We start from the raw sequence: 22,181 nt of genomic DNA on the forward strand, positions 1-22,181 counted from the left end.
GTCAAGTTTTATCCCAGATAAATAAGGAATTTAAATGCTGGGTAGAAAGGAACATGTTGATTGACATTCCAACAAAGAACGAAATTTTTACATGGAATAACAGAAGAAAGGACTTTAATTACATAGCTGAAAGATTGGACAGATTCTTGGTTAAAGGGAATTTAAGCAGCTTCGGCTTGGATATTATGGCAGAGATTTTCCCAATATCAAGATTAGATCATTTTCCTATAACTCTCAATATCTTAGAACCTAATAAACCCTTTAGAAATGCTTTTAAATGTGAAAAAATGTGGTTCTTCGATATAACATTTATGGAACATATTAAGAAATGGTGGGAAGAAGATCAGCCCCAAGGATCAAAAATGTTTTGTCTGATAACTAAAATGAAAAACCTTAAAAGCAAAATAAAGGAATGGTTAATAAAGAACATTTTAAAAATATTTTCAAAACAAAAATTGAAATTGAGGAAGAACTAAAAATCCTCAACAATGATGTAATTAGTAAAGGCATGGATAATAATAAATACATAAAAGAAAAAGAATTAATGATTAAACATGAAGAAATTTTAGCAAAAGAAGAAATTTTTTGGCGTCAAAAATCACGAGAAAATGGTTAGAAGAAGGCAATCGAAATACAAAATTCTTTCATAACAGTACTCTTCAAAACAGAAACCTTCGACTCATAACACATATTAAAAACAACGAAGGTAATATGATCTCTGAACCTCCTAAGATCAATGAAGAATTGATCAATTATTTCAAAGAGTGTCTCAACAATTATGAAACATCAGACATTAATGCCCAAAAGGAATTGCTCCAAGATATACCCAATATTATCTTGGATGAAGACAACAAATTCCTAAATAAACCATTCACGATGGAGGAAATTAAGGCTGCTCTTTTCAGCATCAACCTGGACAAATCCCCTAGCCCGGATGGTTTCCAAGCCTTTTTTTACCAAAAATGTTGGAATATAATTGGGGAAGAATTATGGACTACCATAGAAGCTTCTAGAAATGGGGGCTCCATCCTCAAAGAAATGAATCTTACCTTCTTGACACTTATACCTAAAAATAGCAATGCTGAAGGCCCTAGGGATTATAGACCTATTGCCGTATGTAACACTTTATATAAAATCCTCTCAAAAGTCATGGCCACCTGTCTCAAAACTATTCTCCCCAAAATAATATTAGAAGAACAAACTGGCTTCATGCTAGGTAAATCAATAATTGATGGTATTTCTATCATACAGGAAACAATCCATTCGGCTAAAACCAACAAAGATGCATGTATGTTCCTAAAACTGGACATTCAAAAAGCATATGATAAAGTAGATTGGCATTTTTTATGTAAGACAATGGAGGCCTTCGGATTCTCCAAAAGATGGATAAATCTCATTTATCAATGTATTTCTACCTCCAAATTCTCCATCCTCATTAATGGAACCCCTGAAGGATTCTACAACGTTTCAAGAGGTATTCGACAAGGTGACCCAATTTCACCTTTCCTTTTTATAATAATGGCTGAATCTTTGGGCAGAACTATAAAACAAGCTCAAATATACTCCAAAATTCATGGCATCCCAATAATAGACAATGTCGAGCATACAACTCATCAACAATTTGCAGATGATACCATTATGGCTGGCCTCGGCACAATTCTTGAAGCTAGGAGCTTCAAAACCATCTTAGAACAGTATACCAAAGCATCAAGACAAAAAATCAATGATGATAAATTTGAAATTTTCTTTCTGAATACTCCAAAAAATCAAGAAGATCAAATATGTAACATACTAGGGTTCAAAAAAGGAAAATTTCCTTGTAAATATCTTGGGATTCATTTAGGAAATGAACAAAACCTAAACCCTAGATGGAAAGAAGTTCTCACCAAAATCAACAAACAAATAGATAATTGGAATGGGAAATGGTTAACTAAAGTTGGTCGAGCAACTAAAATTAAGGTTGTGCTAACAACTCTCCCAACATATCAGCTATCTTGTCTGCCTATCCCTAAAAACATCAACAAAAAAGTCGAAGCTAAATTAAGAAACTTCTTCTAGAATGGAACTGAACATTTAAAAAAGCAGCCTTAATCAAATGGGATAATATCTGCAAACCAAAGAACATAGGAGGATTAGGAATTTAAAATATTGAATGGCAAAACGAAGCATTAGGGGCTAAACTGGCATGGCGTATGTTTCAGGATAAGGACAGAAAATGGGCTAGAATCCTCTATAACAAATATTTAAACCCTAATGACCCTACCTCTCTATTCAGAATCAAATCCCCTCCTCGTGGATCTATTTTTTGGAACTTTCTGACTCAGTGTCATCACATCATCTCCAAATATGCAACATGGGTCATTGGGAATGGTAACAATGCCCTCTTTTGGGAAGACTCATGGAATGGATTACCTCGCCTTGACACATACCAATTTTCCAATCAAATTGTTACCCTCCAAAAAGAAAGATGGGGGATTAGAGTGAGAAATTATCTGGAACAGGATCCAGAAAATGATGATAATCCATGGAAATGGAAATCCCTTTCCAATCTTAACATACCTACAAATGAGAAATCCAAATTAGAATGTATTCTGCAGGAACGTAGAATACATTTGACCAATAAAGAGGATAAACTAATATGGGTGTTGAGATAATGGGTGTTGCACACATTGCATAATATTGTTATTTTATTATTTTATTTTATTATGTAATGATGGATGTGCAACATGTAAAGATTCCCATGGAATATTCTTGATGAGTTGTATTGTAACATTGTGATAATATTTCATGTAATTATTTAATATTGGGGGAAAAGAATTAAATGCCCAATATTAAATGTGGGGTCAGTGGGTTAGGTAGCACATGGTTTTAGCACATGGTTTATGTAATACCACTTAGTGGTTTTGTGGGACTTGCTACAATATAAGCAGCCACAAGGGTAGTTGTTGTATAGAATAGAGAGAGTGACAAGGAGAAGATAAAAGGCAAGAGTCGAGCGAGACAAGGCTTGACAGGTTAGCCAAGGGAGCATTTGTGAAGGTTGAAAGCATGGCATGGGATGTGTGGATTCATGCTTGTTCACATAGTTTGCTCGGTTGTGGCTATGGCCATGAAGGCTTCCATGGTTGTATGGAAATGGTATTTTTGCTGAATAATACATGGTAATGGATGCTTTTGGAGGCTGGGTTTTTCCCTCAATGAGGGTTTCCCAGGGTATATCTTGTGTCACAATTTTGTGGGTATGTTGTCTATTCTCTTGCATGTGGATTTTAATTCCGTGTTTATTTTAGATCTATTATGGGTTATGTGGAAATGGTTATATTCTTTGTTGCCAAGTTTCCTTACAAGTGGTATCAAAGCTATGGTTTTATTATTGTAACCCTAGATTGAATCCATGGGAATGCATGAGAGGATAAAAAAAAAAAAAGGGGGGGCAAGATATATGAATGATTTATTGCAGATCTGAGGGTTTTGGGTTTGCTATTATGATGGGATGTTAAAAGATTTGGGCATGTGAAATTGTTGGACAAAAAATAATTTTTCGGATGTTTCATTTAAATGAGGGTTTTGGGGGGTAGCATGCAGAAATGACCTCCTGGGTAAAAACAGACCTCACCATTGGATCTGGGTCGACATTTCCATAAATTTTGATATATAATATGCCCTAGTTTGGCCATGTTCAGAGAAAATGAAAGAGTTTTTTGGTTTCAGCCCATGATGGCCGTCAAATTTAATCCCGTCGAAATTTTCGTCACTGAAAAAATAAAAAATGAAAAATCGTACTGAAAATGGTAAAAAGACTATCTTAGTAAAATGGCCATAACTTTCTCTCAGAATATCGAATTTCAGAGTTCTTATAGGCGTTGGAAAGCTAATTCAGAGCACTACAAGATGGTGTAGATTTGGTTCTATGATTTTGAGATTTTTTAAAGTATTAAGAGCCCTAAAGTCAGATGTTGTTTATTTTGAGCACAAATTGGGGCATAACTTGGGCATACGGAGTCAAATTTTGGACTTCGAGTAGTCAACGGAAAGCTCTTGGAGAGATCTACACATTGGTTTAGATTTGGTGCAGGTTTGGCATGATTTGTTTGTTGATATATTTATCTAAACAATTTATGACATATTTTGACTATGGTAACATTGTGAGTTTATGGCATTGGAGATTTAAGATTTGATGTCATTGTATACTCAGTTCATATTTCAGTTTGGTCTCATGATGATATGGTTATCAGTGGATATGCATGATGACTTGTTGGGTCTACAAGTTGTGCAGTGTTGTAAGCGGTCTATACTTACAAGTTGCATTTATAGCTTGGTTATGGGTTGTCTTTGCCCATTGATCTTTCATTATTGATGCATATTCAGATTGGTGGCTTGGATTTGGGTTGTCTATGTCCTAAGTCACTTGATTTTATCTTCATGTAGAAGGGATGAGATGTTGTTACTAGGTACAGTCATGGTGGAGGATTGTGGTTGACTATGCTGACAAGTTGGACACTTTGAGAGCCAGATGCTCGGTTCATGGATGTGATCATAATGTCATGGATTTTGGCATGACATAATTGGATATACAGGTACATCCTTGATGTTCATTAGCTTGGATTTTCTGATTTAGTTATGGTGGTATATCTTCTTGGTTGATGACCATGGTTATTTGTTTTCTTTTGAGGAGCTCATGATGTGCACTTTGAGTTCTTTGATAGTTTGATGCCTTGGTTTATTTTCATGGTTAGAGGATGGTTCTTTCATCATTATGTCATGGATAGCTTGGATACACGGTTTAGTGGAAGCTTGTGATAGTGATGGGGTGACAGTGCAGGATTAGTTCCTGGTTTGATTTGGATCTTCATATAGGAGATGGATTTTATGATGCCATAGGTGACTTGGTACCACAATTGAGTGGGAGTTGTTGGCATTGATATATTTATTGAGTGTTTGCAGATGTTGGAGGTTTTTCTTAGATCCTGTTGCTGCAGAAGCATCTTTGACATTTGCACGGTGCACTTGTTATCTTCATGGTGTGTGAAGATGGTTAGATCTTGAGGACTCATGGAGTTCTTGGTTATCTTTATGGTATGTGGAGATGGTTTTCTTCATAGTGTGTGGAGATGGTTGCATCTTGAGGACTCACAGGGTTCTTGGCAAAGGTGTGGTTTATGCTTTTATTTGGCATGTTATCCTTGGTATGAGGATGGTTTCATTATTATGTCATGGTATACTCTTGATACACATTTAGAGTTGTGACATGTTATAGTATGTTCATGTGGAGAATGTTATCTCTTTAGTTGAGATGGATTAGATCATGTTGTCATATTTATGTTTCTGAGGCCATGGTTGGAACTTTGACATTGATCTTGGTTTAGTTTCTTGGTATTGAGTACACTGATCATAAGCTGGATACTTCATGATATCGCTATGTTGCATTTGGATTTGGCATGGATTGATTGGTTACAGGTGCTCATCGATACTTAGAGACGGTGGTGACGCTGATTTCTCTTGGATTAGAGAAGTATTTGTTGGGATGGTTGATGGTTTCAACAGGAAGTCCGAGGGGCAGTCACCTGATATGGACTTGAGAGGAGATTGTTCTTAGATAAGTCTTGGTTGGAGACTTGGGTATCTTGATGAGCATTCTCATTCCCCACTTTTGGTCTACTCGGCGGTTTTCTACTTGAGAGGTATAGCCCATTGTTTTTCTCAAGTGCATTATATTTATGCTTGTCTTTCATGGATATGGATCTTGAGCTATGGTACATGAGTTAGTTCTAGAGGGTTCATTTGAGAGATGGTTTAACATTGGTTATCTCCATGTGCATATGTTGTTATGCTGGTTGAGTTTGGGAGATGGTTTTATATTAGGCATATTCCTTGGATTAGGAATGGTTATTCCTTGGTTTAGGAATGGGTTTATTGAGTTTGATCTTCTTGTGAGAGGCTTACATCCATGATTAGTTATATGGTATGGTTTGGGTGTTGTTGAGGCTTCTTGTTGGGGTTTTATGGAGGAGATCATACTTGCACAGTTTACATCTAGAGGTGTGTGTAGAAGGACATGATACGGGTTATGATTTGCATGGTTTCTCTGGTCTTGGTTATCTTCCTGGATGTTTAGTTTTGACTACATTGGATTTGATATTGGTTGGAGATTGTGATCACTGGTTTGTGCTCATGTATGTCATGTGAGAGATGACATGGTTATTTCTTTATCTCTTTCCTTTGTTGGTTGTGGAGAATTTGGGAGACTATTGGAGACTTGTTATGAGAGTTGTTTTTGCAGGATATTGGATTATGTATTGTGGATGTTCTTGATACTACATGGATTCACTTCTTTGAGATGTGTTGAGTGGATTGGTTATAGATTTGACATTATCTTTTGCAAGTTGGAGCTTCTTGGTATATATCTGGTAGGTATTGCTCTTGAGGCTTGTGATTGCAGGTTATAGATTGGATATGTCAGTGATATGAGATTCACTTGTTATACCTTTGAGGTATGGATAGTTGGATGGGTTTGGCACTTTGCTATGGGTGCTATTTCAGCTATGGATATTTTGACAACTACGGATACATGTGATTACCTTTGGATCAGGTTATTTGTGCTTGGAATTTTAGTTGGTACAGGATGTTATGATCTTCTAATGCGACAGATTGGGTGGTTTTCTCTTTGGATGGCTTCTATGTATGTCCAGTGGGAGTGGCATAATAGGAGGTGAGATCATTCATGTTCGAGATGCTGGATACTTTGATTTTGTTGTGGGTACCAGGATGGAGCACTTGGTGTGTTTTTGATCCATGATGGTGGATGTGCTGGGAGGGATTGTTCCCTTGTTCATTTATGTGGCTACAGATTGACCCTATGCAATGTATACAACAAGTGGGAGATTGTTGAGATAATGGGTGTTGCACACATTGCATAATATTGTTATTTTATTATGTAATGATGGACGTGCAACATGTAAAGATTCCCATGGAATATTCTTGATGAGTTGTATTGTAACATTGTGATAATATTTCATGTAATTATTTAATATTGGGGGAAAAGAATTAAATACCCAATATTAAATGTGGGGTCAGTGGGTTAGGTAGCACATGGTTTATGTAATACCACTTAGTGGTTTTGTGGGACTTGCTACAATATAAGCAGCCACAAGGGTAGTTGTTGTATAGAATAGAGAGAGTGACAAGGAGAAGATAAAAGGCAAGAGTCAAGTGGGACAAGGCTTGACAGGTTAGCCAAGGGAGCATTTGTGAAGGTTGAAAGCATGGCATGGGATGTGTGGATTCATGCTTGTTCACATAGTTTTCTCAGTTGTGGCTATGGCCATGAAGGCTTCCATGGTTGTATGGCAATGGTATTTTTGCTGAATAATACATGGTGATGGATGCTTTTGGAGGCTGGGTTTTTCCCTCAATGAGGGTTTCCCAGGGTATATCTTGTGTCACAATTTTGTGGGTATGTTGTCTATTCTCTTGCGTGTGGATTTTAATTTCGTGTTTATTTTAGATCTATTATGGGTTATGTGGAAACGGTTATATTCTTTGTTGCCAAGTTTCCTTACAATGGGGCCCATCTAATGATGGAAACTAAAATGTCAAAGAAGGGTATAATCAGATCCTTTACTCTCACAGATGGGAGGATATCAATATCCCCATGAATCTATGTTGGGACCCAACCATTTTACCCAAAGCAGGAATCTTCTTACGGGCAGCAATTCAAAAACATATACTCACAGCTGATAGACTAAACAAAATGGGCTTCCAAGGTCCCTCTAGATGCATACTCTGTAAAAACAACAGTGAAACCACTGATCACTTACTATATCAATGCAGCTACTCCAATGAATGTTGGCATTAGCTGAAGGAAAAGCTTAAATGGACATCGCCCCTACCAGAGACTTGGAAGGACCACATTCGTGATTGGCCAAAAAATAAAGAGATAAATATTTATGATAAAATATGGAATATTGCTCCAGCAATTGTATCTTGGGAGCTGTGAAAAGAGTGAAATAGAAGAATTTTCAATAACATAGAAATGACTCTTCCCCAACTTGTTAATAAAATGGAAGCATCCATAACTGAAGTCCTAAACAATTACCTCAAAATTACCCCTATACTGGAAGGATCCTTTACATTATGGGATGCAGGAATTTAAAAAAAATGGCCCTAGATTATCAATCCTCCTTTATATTACAAAACTAAGAACATTACCGCAAGAAAAGAGTGTAGATGGGCACCTCCCCCTCAAGGATGGATAAAACTTAATTTTGATGGAGCTTCTCGAGGGAATCCAGGGATATCCGGAGTAGGGTTTATCCTAAGAAATCATTTTGGTCAATGGATCATCAAAAAAGAAAAACCTCTTGGCCTAATAACCAATAGCATGGCTGAGCTAGAAGTAGTAAACGAAGGCCTGTCATTCTACAATAAATATAAAATCACAAAACTGATAATTGAAGGAGACTCTCAAATCATTGTAAATGCACTAAGAAAAAGATCTACTCCAAACTGGAAAATCAACTCGAAATTAGAAGAAGTAACCAAAAAAATAGATACCCTTGAAGAAGTCATTATACAACATATTTTCTTAGAGGGCAACTCTAAGGAAAATAAGCTGGCTAATGAAGGAGTAGATGGCAATAACATTCTCTTAATTAATCAATTAATAAATTTGAATTAAAAAGCTAATACAATATGATTACAAAGCTCGCATAGTAATTTAAATTCTATGTATCTTAGGACATATAAATATATATTCATATAAGGCTTATATATATAAATATACCTTCAAAGTTATAATTATATATACAAGATCATATGAAAATATAAATATGGCCTAAAATACATTGACCCTCATACCCTTAAAACTTTATTCCTCCTAACATTAAATCCCCCCTATTTGATAACTAGATCTTTATAACAACATGGGACCCTTAATCAATAACAATTACCATAACTTAAAGGAGTAACATTTCCTGAAGATATGTTATATTACCAAATGTGCAAACTTAAGAATAGACTAAAATTAAGATAGCCTATGGAACATGGTTATAACTAAAGTGCTTCATAATCCTATATACTCCATCTTATCTTTGAGTCTTAAGCGGCATTCAAATTTTCAGGAAGCATTGCATATGAAGAATGGAACTTTCTGGAATCATTTGAAGGTTCCCAATTCATCTTGAACCTTCTGCTTACCTTATATTTGCATCTTTGATATTATTTTTCTTTCCATTTCGTAGTCTCTGTCGATAAAATAGAAACCTCAATTTACTTAGCATTGATGTCTATAATAATATTCCCCCACCTGAAATTTATATGGCCATGACCCCTGGGCTTCTTAAAGCCACCTCTCACCTCACTTGCCCTGTTCTCTACATCCATGACCTACCTTCCTTCCACAAAGTATGGGATAATATGGAAGCCAACATACACTTCTTGTTGTGGTGGAGAGGTATCTTTGAGGACAATAACATGGATTGGTTACATAACTATCTCTCCACTACTAGAGCTTATATTGAACTTGGAAAAAATTTTGAGAACCTGTTGTCTCTCTCCTTTTGCATCCCCAACCTGGATAAATCCAATAAAACATGAACTAAATATGTGTTCCCTCCAGACTTTCATTTGGATGACCAGGTCAACATCTCAAAAATCATTATGGTATCTTCTAAAACTGTTGAAGAAGCAGATTTACAATAGTTGCATTATCATAGTAATGAGTGACTGATAGGCTCAATTTTGGACTAGTTAGTATCAGTGCTTACATCATTGTTTTTCAATCTATACCTGCTAAACTGAGATCTCTAAACTATAGTAGTATAAACGTATACTTTGTGCTATAAACTAATATTGGTATTATAAAAGAATACTCTATATAATCATATATTCTGTATCTAAGAATATGTATCAATTTTATCTGAACTACGTTCTCCTCCCTTTAGTTCCTCTCAGCCTCTTAGCTCTCTTATCTTTTTTTTTTTTGCTCGCCCAGACATTGCCTTTTCCCTTTGTGGATTTCCATTCGTATTTCCCTCTAGGACCCCTTTATCACTCTATTTTCCTTACGGTTTGAATGTGGGCTTGCTGGGTTTTTCTATGGAATTCTTCTCTTTCTTTATGTAATATTGTTTTATGTGTTATTAAGAATAATAAAAAGTCAGTTACTCTACGATGGAACTGCAGTCTATAAAGAGGGGTATATATATAAACATATGTAAGTCTTTGACATATATATGGTTGCTACATAATAGTGTTCATGTATGTGTGAAGGACTACATTAGTAGATATAGGTCCTGCTTTATATAGGCTATGTAGTTGCAAACAGAAGTATTGACATTGTTTGTCTCTGCTCATTCATTCCCCCCCTTCTCTCACAATTTTGACAGAACTTTACCCCTCTATTATTGACCCATTACCACATTTAATACATAATAACTGTAAGTATCTATTAAACTAATTATGGTGCATGATAATAAATGGCATATGGATGGATCAATGGAAATAAAATTTTACTGCAATAACAATATTAACAATATTGTATGGAAGAATCTCATGTTCTGTGCTTAATGATGCAAACAGAAGTATTGACATTGTTTGTCTCTGCTCATTCATTCCCCCCCTTCTCTCACAATTTTGACAGAACTTTACCCCTCTATTATTGACCCATTACCACATTTAATACAAAATAACTGTAAGTATCTATTAAACTAATTATGGTGCATGATAATAAATGGCATATGGATGGATCAATGGAAATAAAATTTTACCGCAATAACAATACTAACAATATTGTATGGAAGAATCTCATGTTCTGTGCTTAATGATGCAAACAGGTAAGAAGAAAGCCATAGCAAGCTGATCAACATCAATTAAAGAATACCTATTTGAAATCACCCTCCATGTAAAGACGGACTGCTAAAACTCATGAAGAGTAATGTACTTTGAAAAATGATCTAAGAAATCCATATATGTAAAATGATCAATATTATGTAAATGCGGGGGTATGCCCCTATGAAATTTTTAAAATGCGGAGGTATGTCCCTAGAAGGATTAAAATATTATGTAAATGCGGGGGTATGCCCCTAAGATATCTATAAAATAAGGACTAAGTCCCGGGCAAGACTGGAGGTTTTCTTCCCCGTTCTTTCCTACCAGTGCCCGCTTGAACGAAAGATTTGTAAAACACTTTTATTAATAAATAGAATGAAGGCTCTTTTCGTTTATCGATCAAAAAATAAATAAAAAGTTTGAGGGGTAGTAGTAATGGCATAAAAAAAAATTGAGCAAAATTGTAAAATAGTAGCTAGTAAAACATAGTGTAAACTTTTAAAAAATAACATTTTAAAATTGTTTAAAATATACATCAATGTAAAAGTAATAAGATATATATATATATATATATATATATATATATATATATATATATATATATATATATATATATATATATATATATATATATAATATTTAAAATAAGAAATATAAAACATTTAACTCTATATTTGAATAAAATATCTAAATTATACAACTTTAAAAATATTTGACTCTATAAATTCATATGACTTCTTCTCCATAAACTATCTTAAATAATAATAAATGTATTTAAAATAAGAAATATAAAACATTTAACTCTATATTTATTAAAATATCTATATTTGAATAACATTTTACAAATTACAAAAATAAACATCAATGTAAAACTAATAATAAATATATTTAAAATAAGAATATAAAACATTTAACTCTATATTTGAACTTGGTAAGGAAAATAGATAGGGATATAAATAACAATAGAAATTATATTATATGAATGAACTACCGATTTGGACCAATTCAATTATAAGTTGAAATATTTAATTTTAAAAAATAAATTGTTGATTAATTTATTCAAACCACCAAAATCTCTAGTAAGTTTGAGGGGTAGTATCAGAGCAAGATTGTAAAATAATAGCTAGTAAAACATAGTGTAAAATATTTAACTTTATATTTGAAATTGTGATAATTAATATTGATCAGACATTCATTGATTAAAATGTCTAAATTATACAATTTTAAAAACATTTAACTCTATATTTGATTAAAATATTTATATTTGAATAACATTTTACAAATTACAAAACTAAACATCAATGTAAAATTAATCATAAATATATTTAAAATAAGAAATATAAAACATTTAACTCTATATTTGAATTTGTTAAGGAAAATAGGTATGGATAATTAATATTGATTAAACATTCATTTGTGAGGTGAAAGATAAAAATGGTTGTTTTTTTTTTATAAAGTTAATCCACTTGTCACAAATGTGGAAAAAATAAAGTTGTAATTAATGCATTCATTAATAGAGTTGTTAGGAAATATTTGTGTTCTTGTTGAAGAAAATTGAATTTTTTCATTGTCTTTTTTATCATAGGCCAATACAATTTTAAAAAAATTATATTTTTCAATTTCAAAAAAAATGCAAATTAATATAGCTTTTGCAAACATTAGTATATTTTCAAATTTTTAGATATATGTAACTAATATGGAATCACATGATTCCATTAGTTTCTTGCCAAAGGCAGGAACTAATAATAGTAGAAGATTGGATGTACAAATTAAAGTAATTAAAAAGTGGTCGTAGAAAAGTGTGAAAATTTGAAATTGTGTTTGTCTAGCAATTAGATACTATCATTGTCATTGAGCTGGACGTTTTCATAGAAGTAAAGAAGTTAATGAATGATCTAATTTTATCGTTGAGTTGGTGGTTTCATTAGGACGTGGACTACATAGTGATTAGGTTTATATTTTTAGTCTTTTGCGAATGGGAGCAGCTTTTCTTGGCTAAATAGCCAAACAAATACACCAGATTTAATAGTTTATATACTTTATTAATTAATTTTAAAGTCATAGATTAGTGGTTTTTTTATTTTAAAATTAATTAATAAATTACATAAACTATCAAATCGGGTGCAAATTTCCTACATAGACATCACTGCTTTTCTTGGCCTAAATCTCTTAAGGGTGATTCTTTTTATTAAAATAAATTTACATCTAATTGTATGTTCTTTTATTATTATTTCAATAAGCACCAAGAATGAACATTAAAATACATACTTTTGAGGGAAATGATGATGAATAATTCGATGGGAATTTCTTTTTCAATTTTTACTCCAAGTTCATGGAGAACAATAATATTTTTTTTATGCAAAACCACTTTTAAGTAAATTATAAACAAGGAATAAAATAAATTTTAATAAACCATTTCAAATTATTATTTTATTTTAAAATTTCAAAGGTTAAATATTTGTGATAAAAATATTTTATTTAAAATTATCATTATTTCAAATATATTGATTAATATCTCATTCTTTACTTCTTTATTTATTAGATTATATAATAATTTTTTAAATAAAATATAATAATAGTATAAATAAGCAAACAATGAAACTAACACACTTCTATAATGATATTTCTAGAAATGTTTTGGATAGATTTTTCTGAAAAAATGTATACTAATTTTATTTTATTATCTAACTATTTTATATATTTGAAAATTATTAAAAATCTTGACACTTCTACATTCAAAAATAAAAAATAAAAAATAAAAATTTGTAAACATATGACACCATAGTGAAATCATTAGAGGGATAGATGGGACGTAGTCAAGAAAAAAATTAATAGTTTATATTCTATATTGAAAAAATAATAAAAGTAATTTTAAACATAATCAATAAAGTTATTGGAAAAAAAAATATAGGACATTCCATCTACACAATAAAAGAAGAAGAAGAAGAAGCTAAAGGAGAAATTTGAAAAAAATACTCTAAGGCACCCTCTCTCCCAAAGAACAACAAAAGACATGAAGAAGAGGATGAAGAAGTGGGACAACAAAATGGAGAAGAAGATGAAAGAGAAGTAGAATAAGAAATGGGAGAAGAAGAAACCCAATATGAAGAAAAGGTACTACAAGAAGAAAAAAGAAAAAAAAGAGCAAAAAAAGAAGCAAGGATAAGGAGAAGATATAGGAGGAGGAGGAGGAGGCAAAAGAGAAGAGGGAGAAGAAGAAGAATGGGAAGAACAAGAAAAAGAAAAATGAGGAAAATATGAGTAAGAAAGGGAAGGAGAAGGTGGTGAAGGAGAAGGCCAAGAGGAAGAAGGATAAAGAGGAAGATGAAGTAGAAGAAGAAAAAGAAAAGGCAAAAAGAGAATAAGAAGGAAAAGAAAAAGAAGAAGAAATTAAAAGGAGCAGTGCAACTAAATGAAGAGAATAGAATGGAGAAAGAGGAGAAGAAGAAGAAGAAGAAGAAAGAGAGGGAATGGAGAAGATGAAGAAGAAAAGACAAAACTAGGAAGGCAAAAAGGAGTAAGGAGAAAGGGGAAGCTAGAGAAGGAGGTGAATGAGAATAAGGGGAAATACAATTGATTCTCTCCCTTGAATTTCTTAGTATATAAAATAAGATATGTCTTTTTATTGGTGTAACTATTGCACCTCCTATTGGTGCAAGTGCTAGTTATGTCACGTTTACAATTTTAGTTTGTGCCTTCCACCTTATCCTAGTTTAGTTTTTGGGCATAGCCCAAAATACATAAACTTCTTGCATACATATGAGTTCATCCCATAGGTGTAAAAATGTGACCCAACAACCCATTAAAAAAATTTGGTGTTGTGTGTCTAAAGCAATATTCAATTTTTTTCAAGCATGTGACAATTATCTGGCATCTAACATCCAACACTTTTTATGACAATTTTTAGACTACTATGTACCACAATAAAAAGCCTATTAGCTCAATAAAGGGACTCAAGTAAACAAAGACAGAAGCTTGAACTTAAAAATAATTGGTAATCAATAGTGAAAAATCACATAGAATATATTATTTAGTTCTCTATAATATTTAGAAGAAGAGAAACTAATTTCTTGTTTTTTCCAAGCCTAGTGCTTTTTTACTTGGTTTTGTATGGTTAGGCATTCTAAGATCTAAATTCAAGTAGGGATGTGGCCTATGTTAATTAGATCATTATACTTGAAATTAATCTATATGAAGATAACTAACATTCAAAGGTAATTTTATGAAATTATATAACTCTCATGCACACATTATATAACAAGGTAGCGGAGGAGTTCCTACCAAAGTTTTAAGATTTTGTTATGACTATTTAAACTTGTAATTACAACTAAAATAAAATTTTAAAATAAAATGTATAGTTCTTAGAATTTAATTTTCTTAGTTGTATAATATTTAAGAACATTTTATTATGTTTAGGATTTATATTTTAAGATTTTATAATAGTTAATTAAATTTCAACATAATTTTATAGCGTAAGATATATATATTGTAAAAAATAAATTCAAATTTTAGATTTTGTTATAGCACATATAATATTTGATTTGTAAATTTTAAATTATTTTGGATAAGTGACATTTTTAACAAATCTTTTCTAACTAATAAAGATTTAAACTACATAGACTAAAGTCACTTAAGAAAACAATTTTAATAGAGGTGATCATTGTCATACAAGCTATTCATGTTGTCATTTATTTGGTTGTGCAAACTCAATTACAGTTCAAATAGAATTTTTTTTTGAAAGTACAATTTGTAAAAACTCATGCAAACCCATTTAAAAGTATAAAGGAATCAAGTTTATCAAAATATAAAGTGCATAGTTACAGTAAAATTGTTCATAATAAAAGGCCAATCACAAATAACAAGCTAGAGATTCACCTAAAACCCTTTCTCCATAAATGGATTAAACCCTTTCATGTAAAATCCACCAAACAAATATGTTTTGATAAGTTTGAGAATGTTTCCATTACGTAACAAATAGAAATTGTTTATATGTATTTATTAATTTAGAAGATAAAAATCAGAATCAGTGATAGATAGTGACAAATTTCTACAGAAATCTTGCCCAACCATATAAATGAAACTAACAATAAATTATAACCCTAAATGCAAAAATAATGAGTACGAGGAAAGAGGTGGCTGAATGGCTCTATCGACTCACTTTCCTAAAGTTGGATCATCTAAATAACTACATTCTTCTTATTTCACTCTGTGTTATGCAATGACAAGCTCTACGTGGATGCAATAGAGAGGGCAATGAGAATGAGAAGAACAAAATGGAGGGTGAAGAGAATGAAAAAAATAGAATAGAGGCAATCCCGTCACTAAGAAGATCGTTGAAAATCATTTCTCCATATTTGGCTACAAATGTGAAAGTAGGGAGGGTTCTTGTTTCTATCCTTGTTATGTTGAGTTGGGGGAAGTCATGCTTATGTTCTTGTCATTAATAAACAAATAATGGATGTAGATATTTAAGGCTTAACTTCACACAACCTAACAATAAGTGTTATTGCTGATGTTGTAGCCAAAATTACCATCAGTAAAAAAAAATTTAACTACTCACTTATGCAAAAAGATATATTAAAAGTTTATTAGAGAAGAAAATAGTGCATATATCAAAATTTTATGAGAGAGAAAAATAGTGTCTATGATGTTCGTTTGTATTAAACTATGCTTTGTCTAATATTTTTTATTGTATTGAAAAGTCAAAAGATCAACACCGGAAGAAATTGTGCATTATATTTCATGGATCAAGTATTTCATGGCTTACAAATGTAGGAAAGAGAAATAGAAATTTGTTGAATAAATCATTTTTTCAAGTTGTTGAGCCTTGTAGAAAATGCTCTCATTGTACTATATATATGACATATAATTTTTTTTCCGTATATGTTTATTTTATGATTAAACATTTATGTTTTTTAAAAACACAAATACATAAATGTAATAATTTAATGTATTCAACTTCTTTATATAACTTTAATGAAATTAAAATATAAAATACAAGATACTCAATTAATGTTTTTTAATATTTCATTATCAAGGCAGACGCCTACTAGCGTATCAGTCTCGTTTATTTGACTAATAACTAATAATTTTCAAACTATTTTTTTTTTCAATCCTTCTTTATATACACGGTGTATTTGGGCCATGCGGACAATTAGATGACACCTTCGAGAAGAAAAATTCTCCTGTTCCAACTTTATCTTTGCAGAGATTTAAAAGGTTGCAAATTAAATGGCTTGGATAAGAAACAATTGCTTGATACAGCATATAAAAAAATTCGACCAAACATTGGTGGAAATTTTGACCAATTCTTGATAGTTTTCTACCAACAATTGGTCAAAATTTCCACCAATTATAAAAAAAATTCGACCAAACATTGGTAGAAATTTTCACCAATTCTTGATGGTTTTCTACCAAGACTTGGTCGAAATTTCCACCAATTATTAAAAAAAATCAACCAAACATAGGTGGAAATTTCAACTAATTCTCGATAGTTTACTACCAAGAATTGGTTGAAATTTCTATAGTTCTAAAAAAAAATCGACCAAAAATTGGTGGAAATTTTGACCAACAATGACAAATCAGAGCTAGCAAAAATTAAATTTTTTTGACAAATGTATTGGTCAAAATTTTGACCAACATGCAGGTTGGTCAAAATTTCAAAAAGAAAAATTAACATGAACTACTTGGTCAAAATTTTGACTAACCTGCATCAAAATTTTGACCAAAATTTGTCAAAAATTGAGTTCAAATTTACTAGTGAAAAATCCAAATAAAGAAACTCCTTGCTAGGAGTAATGCGGCAAATTTATCCTTAAACATTATCTTCTACATGCCTTATTTTTTGCCTCTTGTCCACCTATGACACGCATCTTATTTCCCCTTAGATTGATTTAGAATGAACAACGTATAGTTCATATTGTGATGATATAATATGGGTGCTTAGTGTTATAGCATACACACCATGAGATTAGTTTTTCAAAGTTGATGTCTTGTCATGATTTTAACATTGATGTTATCATAACTTTGACTTTTTCTTTCTTATCATGGGCACTACATCGTGCAGGAATGAGATATATCATATTGTATCATAGAAATGTCTAAAACATAAATCTTACCGATGTGAACATGACTTTTTTTTACAAAATTCCAAGTGTACTCCTTGATAAGATTTATGTTTTAGTTTATGTTTTAGCCAAGCATATAATTTTTTGTGTCTAATAGCTATAGCTCTATTACATTAAATCGTCTTACTTTTCTTAATATACAATAGATATATTGCAATTGCACCAAACAAGGTGCAATGATTAGGTCAATAGGTAGATATATACAAATAAAATATATCAAAGAGAAATATCTTATTTGGCCAATTATATTCAAGTGCTTCAAAAAAATTTGTTTGAACAAAAGAAAATAAGTGTACGATAAGAGGGTAAACTAGTAATGTAGAGCACATTTGTGCCCTTGGAGAATGCTTGTAACTATGTTTCTTCCTTAAGGCTTGACATTGTCTTGCTCACGCATTATGCAATGTCTAGACGAACATGTGTACTTTCATAATAGTTTGTGTTGCAATGTTGGAGGTACCATTTAGCCAATCCTTTCTTGTTTGTTTGTTTTTTCTTTGTCAATCACATGAAATGCTCCATCCTCTTATTTAAATTTAACTTCAAACCTCTTTTTAGCAACATCTTGTATTTGCACACATGTTGCAAACATAGGCAAGAGGAAAAAACATTATGATTGTTAGTCTTTTAGGAAAATGTATGTAGTATAGTTGTTAAAATTTTGAACAACAAAAAGGATCAAAATATTATTCAAAAATAAGTATGATGTATTGGTTTATTTAAATATTTTTTAGACAGGAGTTTTGGAGATTACACTTCTTTTTTTGTGTGTGGGATGTGTCCAAAGGATGATTTATGTAGGCGTGATGATCAATACAATCATAATCCTTTCAAATAGTGGAAGAGGGTCATGTATATTTGGCAAAAAATGTGTGCCACTTCTTGGGGTCTACCACATTTCATTTTCTATAAAAGTTGTAGTCATGACAATTGATATCTACAAAACAAGATTTGTTAAAGATCAATGTTAAGAAACAAGTAGTAGAAATAATGATAATGAAATAAATTATGTAGGGCACTAAAAGAGTAACTTTTGCATTGATTTATTTTGGAAGAGTGACTGTGAAGTGGAAATTCTGAAGATTTATAGTATAGAATCTACCACCTTTGTTTTTGGTAGAGAGAGAGTTGTTGCAAGCGAGCCTCTTCTTTTTTTCTTAGAATTGTGTATGAATTTCTTTTTATTTTACATAGATTTCATATCTAAAACATATTTTGATGAGAAGATCATATATAGATCTAACTCTAGACATTGGAATGAATGTTAGCCCTTGTCTTTCCATGCTACCAATATCAATAGTTTATCCAATGTTAAGCCTTTGAATTTATGTATGGTTATGGCCCACACCAATGTGAGCAGTATCTAGCTCCAAATTCCCAATGAAAAAGGCACTATAGGTATTGTTTTGGGGTCGTCTTTATTCCATATTGGCCCACTATAATTATTGAATCACACCACAATGTACATTGGAATATCAAGTGGTTTTGAAGTAGGAGTGTATACAATATCAATAATCTCATCTAGAGCACCATTAACAAGTCTCACTTCAGTCCATATGTTTGTTGTGAGCATGACACATTGTCCTTTACATAGTAGCACATGTTTTTTGATTTTTTCATCAATGCCCACATTTTTTGCTATATTTCTAGTGATTGTTGTTGAGCTCAATGCAACATAGTGGCTCAAAAATTTTAGCATTTTTAGGTTGTGCACTTTAACTAAATCATTTGTGGCAAACAAATGCATTGACTTGTCTAACTATTCATTCTCCATGGAAGTGATGTTGTTATCTATGAATTTCATTAGGAGCTCCAAATCATCCAAATTTGGTTTGACATTTTGTATGTTTTGAAACATATTGAGAATTTGTGCTTGTGTTGTAGACTCTCCTTGCCGATGGAAGATTGTTTGTAATGTGACTACTATTTTGAATTGTTGCCACAATATTTCAGCAATCGAACATGATGCATAAATAGGCATGTCCATCATAGGAGGTAAATGTGCAAGGTCTCCAACCAAAATAATAGAGGCATCATCAAAGCACAGGTGTTTCTTGTTGGGGTATGCTTCACGAAGTCTTCTGTCAATTTTGAGAAGAAACTTTGGGCCTATGAAACTCATTTCATCAATGAGAATATATTTGATCCCCTTTAAGTCTTCTTGGAATCTGGTCAGTGCCTAACCTTGTAAGGGTTGCATTTCTTTAATAGGAATCTTGAGCATCGAATGTATTGTTGAAGCATTGATGTTGAACAGTGCAACTCCTATAGGGGCTAGTGTTAGGAGCAGGTGTTTTTGCTTGTCCAAGTTGTTGTTGAGTGCTTGTTTGATGCAAGCTATCAAGTAGGATTTTCCTGTACCAATTGTTCCTTGTATAATCATATGCAATCGTTCAATAGAGGGGCATGCATTATGGCCCATAATAATTTTGAGAACCCATTTTTGCTCCTTTGATAATTTGTAGTTAGTTTGTTGAGAATTCTATGGCATGCATTCGACTTGGTTTGATGTTTTTTTCATGTTTATGTACTATGTTTCCATTTCATGCAATGCTTGAGGTGCTATGAAATGTTCCCATATGTAAGTTGTATCAAACTCATGTCTACCAAGACAGTCTAGTTCATCTATGACTTTTTTGTTTGTGGGGCCCATTTGAGAAAGTAACTACCATTCATTCATCTCTATTGACTCTGTCATATCCATTTCATTATCACTTTGATCATCCTATGAACATATCTCATCATGGGTGTTGTGAATAACATGTCACACATCATGATTGGTTGCTTTCATCTGCTTCCAACTAGCAATGATTGATTCCTTGTTAAGACATATATTACTTTGTAAATGATGAAAATGTTTGTACAACAATAGTTCACTCCAACAAAATGTTTCAAATTGTTATGAATCCTTGTGTGGAATGGAATAGAACTTTGGGTACACATTGACAATGACTTTTGCATCTCTTTCTTTCCATTTGCATTTGCTATGGCTTGTTGATTAGAAGTAAGATCTTGCAGATTCCAATAGTGGTAGTGTTTCTAGTTTAGGCGATCAGTTCATGTAGGCTTGCAAGTAGCTCTGATGGACCTGGGTCTCATCAACTATTATAGTTATTTGATGGAAAACTTTGTGTCAAACATTTAGAGATGTGAATGGTCAATTGCAAATGACAAGCGATAATTTTTGAAGCATGTGACATGTTTCTTGTGCTCTATGTCATGTTCAACCAAAATTTAAGACATAAATTTTTGAAAAGTGATGAGGGATGGTTGGTTTTCATGTTGTGTTGTTTCTATTCTCTTCAACATTGCAGAGCAAGTCTCTAATGTTCTCTTTTCTTTTGATGCATACTTAGAAATGTACTTTAGAACAAGTTCTCTTGAAACAACAGGTTGACAATCAATGTTGGCTCTCCATATCAAAAATAATTTAGGATTGTGTATGTTTAACCTTTCGTCATTTCTATTAGGCTCATATTTTTTCTTCCCAACATCATCAAGTATAAGAGTAGATGTACTTTGTTCTTTCCATGGAGCTCTATAGCGACACTCCATTTTTTTCCCTTTCCTATGAAGAGAAATTCTTTTAGTGCATTTTGTGTGTCACTAGACATGGTTCACTAACTCTTCATAATCATGGGAACGATTTATAGAAAAGATCTCATTTGTGGTCAATAAGCATGGGTCATCAAGTGGAGAACATAAAAATGTATTATTTCTGTGGGATGTAGAATGAGGGTTCCAAGTGTAATACCCCTAAATTGGCACATTGGTATTCTGAACCAATTTAAGTTTATCAATCTTATTTAAGTTCTATTATACTAGGCATTTCTGATCTTGATCATCTCTACTTGACCTAAGTGTCAAATGCAAAAAATTATTAATCTATATTAATCACTTACTTTATTTAATTAAGAAATATTAATTGAATTGGCTAAATTAATCTATTAATTTAATTAATTTAATTATAAGTCCTAAGTACTTTAATTAAATTAAATCTACCCTTTAGCTAATACGCATAAAGAAGGAATTAAAATACATTGATTTAATTAAATATATATATCATAAGTGTTGAAACTAATTATTTATTTAATTATTGTATTATGATGACATGTTTGAATGGATCAATATCATTTCCTATTTCTTCTCATATGAAAAAGGAATTAATAATATTGAATAATTCAAATATACTCCTCATAATTGTTGAAACTAATTATTTAATTAATT

This window comes from Cupressus sempervirens, chromosome 8, assembly GCF_028749045.1.
Source record: "Cupressus sempervirens isolate cs-2001-9-10 chromosome 8, ASM2874904v1, whole genome shotgun sequence".
Classification (NCBI taxonomy): domain Eukaryota; kingdom Viridiplantae; phylum Streptophyta; class Pinopsida; order Cupressales; family Cupressaceae; genus Cupressus; species Cupressus sempervirens.